The sequence below is a fragment of the Sapajus apella genome, unplaced genomic scaffold (assembly GCF_009761245.1).
Source record: "Sapajus apella isolate SASKATOON/1434 unplaced genomic scaffold, GSC_monkey_1.0 scaffold16, whole genome shotgun sequence".
Classification (NCBI taxonomy): domain Eukaryota; kingdom Metazoa; phylum Chordata; class Mammalia; order Primates; family Cebidae; genus Sapajus; species Sapajus apella.
This window is the reverse complement of record NW_022436956.1, coordinates 18,712,856-18,718,365: the sequence shown is the minus strand read 5'-3', so window position 1 is coordinate 18,718,365 and position 5,510 is coordinate 18,712,856. Positions and strand designations below refer to the sequence as shown.

At 44.5% G+C, this 5,510-nt stretch overlaps 1 long non-coding RNA gene across 1 annotated transcript in view; it reads right to left on the bottom strand.

Annotated features, from left to right (window-relative positions):
• Positions 1 to 3,137, bottom strand: part of LOC116556244 — an 11,359-nt gene extending 8,222 nt beyond the window's left edge. The window contains exon 1 of the long non-coding RNA XR_004270898.1: positions 2,755 to 3,137. This is a non-coding gene — a long non-coding RNA (uncharacterized LOC116556244). The remainder of the gene's footprint in view (positions 1 to 2,754) is intronic.
• Between the last annotated feature and the right edge of the window lie 2,373 nt (positions 3,138 to 5,510).

The window sequence follows — 5,510 nt, the reverse complement described above, 5'->3', positions numbered from 1 at the left end:
CCACCATGCCCAGCTAATGTTTTGTATTTTTAGTAGAGACGGGGTTTCACCATGTTGACCAGGATGGTCTCGATCTCTTGACCTCGTGATCCACCCGCCTCAGCCTCCCAAAGTGCTGGGATTACAGGCGTGAGCCACCGTGCCTGGCCAGACAAGAGGAGTTTTGAGGCAACAGCTGAGATCCCAGGTTTGTAGAGGACACAGGCTTCACACTTTATAGTCAGCCTAGGAGTTGGGGTGGAGGCAGTAAGTGGGGCTCACCCATTATTGGGATGAACAAGGAGGGAATGAGGGAAAATGAGGGAGAGTATTGCAGGAATCACTAAGGGAGCATTGTGAATGGCCCAACTCTAGCCTCCATTAGGCTTTGCACATCCCCATTTCTGACTTCATCTTCCAACCTTGTGCAACCCCTAAAAATACTTCTAAGAATTCCAGGGAGCTAGATTACCTAAGGCTTCTCAGTATCTTCAGCTCTAGTATTTAATTACAATTAATCTTAAAATATATCAGACAAATCTATTCAAAGGAGGAGACAGTCCTAGTGATAATGCCTGATGTTTGTGGAGAACAGCACAGTTTTCCGAGCAATTCCATGCATATTACTGTACATTACATCATATCAGCATTCCTCAATGAGTGACGCATAGCCCACCCATACCAACTTCACCTGTGGGAATGGTAGAAATGGAGACCTGTGGGTCCCAGCCCAGCCCTACTGTATCAAACCACCTGGAGAACCAGGCCCCTGGAAGCTGAACTTTTAATGTGCTCTGTACTTATTCCAAAGAAAACTACAGCTTGGAAGCTATGATATTTTTGTCCCCAGTTCCTGGCACAGAGCTTCAAAAGCTCTTGGAATTTCCTGATAGGAACGTATCTTGTTATTCATAACAAGCCCCTTTGACCATAGTAAAGTTTATAAATGCTAATGGTGAGCCCTTAGACAGTTTCAAGGGAGAAGCTGGCCATGCTAGAAAGACCAAGCGTGGGATTAGAGAGTTGGAACATTCAGCCCCAGCCCCCAGCTCCAGGGAGGGGAGAAAGACTGGAGATTGAGTTCAATCACATGACTGTTCTTCAATCAATCATGCCCACATAATGAAACTCATAGAAAGGCTCTGGACACCAAAGCTCAGTGGACCTTCCTGGTTGGTGAACATATGAATGTGCTAGCAGGGTGATTTCACAAGGAAAGGGAATGGAAGTTCAGTGCCCCATCCCCCCACGTTGACCATCTGGTTGTTCCTGAGTTGTATCCTTTAAGATAAAACCATAATGGTGAGTACAGCACTTTTAGTGTTTCCCTAGAGTTCTTCTAGAAAATTATTGAACCTGAAGGGGACTCAAGCAAGCACCTGAATTCATAGCCAAGTCAGACAGAAGTACAAGTAGGCCATTGATGGAGTGCAAGAGACACTACTCCAAAATATGGCACCTTGGCACACAGGGTATTTTAAGTGAAATGAAACTGAGAAAACTCCAGAAGCAGGAAGGTTTCTCTGTCCTTCTCGCCGCGATCTCTCCTGAAATAGATCATAGAAACTGAAATGCTCCTCACTTGTTCTTCCCTGGAGCAGGCCATAAAACCTGGGAAGGTCACTCTCTGACCTTCCCCCTCCCTCCTTCCCTGAATACCCTCACATGACAGGTGTCCTGGCCTATACTCAGAGGAAAGAATTATCACACAAGGATGCCAAGAAGAATCTGAACAAACAGGCCTTGCTAAGTTTTTCCTAGTTTATTTCCATTAGGGTACACCCTTTGTTCCCCAATCATACTTCCGCACGACTACCCGTAAAAATACAGTTTTCCCTGGGTCTTTGGACCTTCATTATTGAACGCTCCCATGTCACAAAAAAATTTGTAATGAATCATTTGCATGCTCTTCTTTCTTGTTAATCTGTCTTTTGTTACAGAATCATTTGCATGCTCTTCTTTCTTGTTAATCTGTCTTTTGTTACAGGATCTCAGCCATGAACCTTGCAATGAGTGAGGAAAAGATACTACTTTTTTCTCCCCTGCACTGGGGACCCCATTTGCAAGTGATATCTAAAGTAAGGATGGTTTTGTTGGTGACTTGGCCCTCTAACTTGTGGGATCTGATGCTGACTCCCAGTAGTTAGTGTCAGAATCCAATAGAATTGCAAGACACCTAGCTGCTGTCAGAGAACTGTTGCCAGAACACAGGAATCATAGTCTCATATAAGCCAAACCACACGCTTGTAAGTTATGGACTAATATCCCCACATGACAGCTGGGGAGACTGAGAGACAGGGAGGACAAATGACGCACCCACAGACAGAGAGCCGTTCTGGGGCAAAGCAGGATTACGCAGTTAGGTAATGCCTCCTCCCTCCAGGGCACAGCTGTCCACCATGGCCCAAGTTCATGGCAAAACCACAAGGCTTGGAAACTGGAACCTGCCTTGGGGGGTCACTTAATTCAACCCATTAGTGCCAACTGCCAGGGAGGTAATGAAAAAGAGCTGAGGCCCTCAGACCCCTGCAAGTTTAAATTATACCTTTCTGACTCTGGGTGTCTTATATAATCCTCGAAGATTTGTAATTGTGACAGCCTAAGAAAATTACAGGCGACTTGAAGCAATTTAATGATAATAAAAATAAAATAAAAACAGTAAACAGCACTGCTGCTCCCTCTAATTTCCCAGCATCTTTATCATATAAATACCTCCCATTCTTTTCCCCATAGACGATTAATGAATCTGCAATTGTTGCTGGATGCGGTGCTCACCTCTCTTTAATTCTCTTTATGTTGTAGCTCCAGCTCTGGAGGAAGTCCCTCCCAGCTGCACTTTCAGGGTCCTCACAGGTTAGCCAGACAGCAGAAGCTGCCCCCAAGAAGCACCCGGGCCTCCTCTCCTCCATAGACTGGACTTTCCTCACTTGCTCCCCACCCCAAGGCCCCAGAGCTGATTTCTCCAGCCAAGTTTCTCCAGGAGCCCTGCTGATTTGAGCAGCCACAAATTGACCTTCTTTCAGGGTGTCTCCTTGCCTTCCTCCTGGTGTTAATATGCGACTTAAAGAGCTGCAAACTCAACAAGTCTCTGTTATGCAGGTTAATTCAGAGCGCAGCCAAGCTGTGATCAAATGACCTTTACCCACTTCCCTGCTAATTTTGATGGGCAGCTCCATTTTCCTTCTCCCTCCTGATCCCCCCTTGCTCTAAATTGGAAATCTATCAATTTCGAAGTAAATGGAAAATAAAGACACACAGGCACAAGCAACATACACACACACACACACACACACACACACACACACACTAATACTAAACATACAGTTGTTGAGACTTGAACCAGACTGAGCCTTTTGAAAAAAAAAAAAAAAAATCCTAAACTCCCAAATCTCAAAAGAAGGCTGTAGTTGGATCCTGAGCTGATGTCAAAATAAAGATTCCAAAAGAGAGTCTCTTCCCCTCAATTTTATTTCTTGCCTCAACAGTGGGATATAATAATAAATAAGAAGAATAATAACAATCAAAACTAACATTCATCAAGTGCTTACTGCTTACCAGTCACCACTCAAGGATTAACTTGTTTCATTTTCCTGACACTTCTATGACATAAGAATTACCCCTATTTTATAGAAGAAGAAACTGCGGCTTCAAGAAATTATGGAAATGCTTAAGGACACACATAGAAAGAGGCAGGGTAAGCATCTGAACCTGGATGGTCTGATTCCAAAGCCAAGTCTTGCTTTGTTACAATTAGTTTGTTGCAAAAGTAATTGCGGTTTTTGCCATTACTTTTAATGCAAAACCACAATTACCTTTGCACCAACCTAACAGAAATGTCACCTGCTAGTAAGAATCACATCAAGCCTTAAGTGTTCTCATCTGATCCAAAACAAGGATCAGATCTACCTCACCAGGCTCCTGGGAGGGTAAACTAAATGGAGACCATATTTCATATGCTGCTAATTGCTGTCAGTTCGCCATTATAATAATTATTGTTATTAATTCAATTAATCAATTACTAATAGAAATATTTCCTATCACCTATGTGATCTAGGCCTTGATCTAGACCTGGAGATACAAGCATGGTCAAAATAGATAAATAACCCTGTCCCCAAGGAGCGTACATTCAAGTTGGGGACACAGACAAGAAAAATATATAGTATGTCAGATGAAGCTTAGTACTGTCGAGGAAATAAAGTGAGAGACGCGATGATGGGAGAGTTGCAATCTTACATTTGTTGGTCAAGGAAGACCTCACAGAGAAGATAATACTTGGACAAAGTCTAAGGAAGTGAGGGAGCAAACCCAGTAGTTATCCAGGGAAAGAGCATTTTAAGCAAGTGCAAAGGCCCTGAGGCGAGACTAGCAAGGAGGCCAGGGTGGATGCAACAGATGGAGGGAATAGGGAGTGGTAAGAGATGAGCCCGGAGAAATAAAGACGTGAGTGAACCACGTAACACATTGCAGGCCATTGACCTTTAATCTACATACCGTGGGGGGCCATGGAAGGATTTTGAGCAGAGCAGAGACACTGTCTAACATTTATAAAGGATCACTCTGGCTGCTATAGGGGATAAGAACAGAAGCAGGGAGGCCAGATAGGAGGCTGTTGCCATTCATCCAGATGATGAAAGATAGTAGCTTGGACCAGGGAGGTAGCTGTGGAGGTGATGAGGTCTGTTTCGATTCTGAATACATTTTGAAGGCAGAACCAAGAGGGTTGCTGATAGATTGGTTATTCAGGTATAAGAAAAGCAGGAGTCACTGATGACTCCAAGGTTTCTGACTTGAGCAGGTGGAAGATTGGAGTTGCCATTTACCAAAATGAGATCAAGTGGGAGGGGCAGTGTTATACCTTGAATTTTGTCCTCCCAAAAAGGTACATTGAAGTCTTACCCCCCAATACTTGAGAATGTGATCTTATTTGGAAATAAGGTCTTTACAGATGTAGATAAGTTAAAACGAGGTCAATAGGGTGGGCCCTAATCCGATATGACTAGTGCCCTTTTTTTTTTTTTTTTTTTTTTTGAGTCGGAGTTTCGCTCTTGTTACCCAGGTTGGAGTGCAATGGCGCAATCTCGGCTCACCGCAACCTCCGCCTCCTGGGTTCAGGCAATTCTCCTGCCTTAGCCTCCTGAGTAGCTGGGATTACAGGCACGCGCCACCATGCCCAGCTAATTTTTTTGTATTTTTAGTAGAGACAGGGTTTCACCATTTTGACCAGGATGGTCTCAATCTCTTGACCTTGTGATCCACCTGCCTCGGCCTCCCAAAGTGCTGGGATTACAGGCGTGAGCCACCGCGCCCGGCCGACTAGTGCCCTTTTAAAAATGGGAAGTTTGGACACAAAGACCCACAGACAGGGACAGCACCAGGTAAGGACTGGTGTGATGCTGCCACCAGTCCAAGAACTACCAGAAGCTTGGAGAGGCCTGGAATGGGTGTTTCCCTAGCACCTTCAGAAGGAGTACGGCCCTGCTGACACCTTGATCTTTTAGCGTCCAGAACTGTGAGACAATACATTTCTGTTT